We start from the raw sequence: 203 nt of genomic DNA, 5'->3' as shown, positions 1-203 counted from the left end.
TGCAGTGTCTAGGGTTTATAGAGAGCCGCAGGTAAATATATAGAAAGAGTTAGTTAGGGTTTAGGGTTTAGGGTTTAGTGTAAACCCTAAACCCTAAACCCTAAACCCTCAAATACACGATGGGCCTCCTTAGTTAATCACAAACCAACGAGACAGCAAATTACAAAAAACAACGTTGCTGCTGCTGCTGCTGCTGCTGCTGC

The sequence above is a fragment of the Eimeria mitis genome, genomic scaffold, assembly GCF_000499745.2.
Source record: "Eimeria mitis Houghton genomic scaffold, Emh_scaff965, whole genome shotgun sequence".
NCBI classification, from domain to species: domain Eukaryota; phylum Apicomplexa; class Conoidasida; order Eucoccidiorida; family Eimeriidae; genus Eimeria; species Eimeria mitis.
This window is presented reverse-complemented; position numbering follows the sequence as displayed.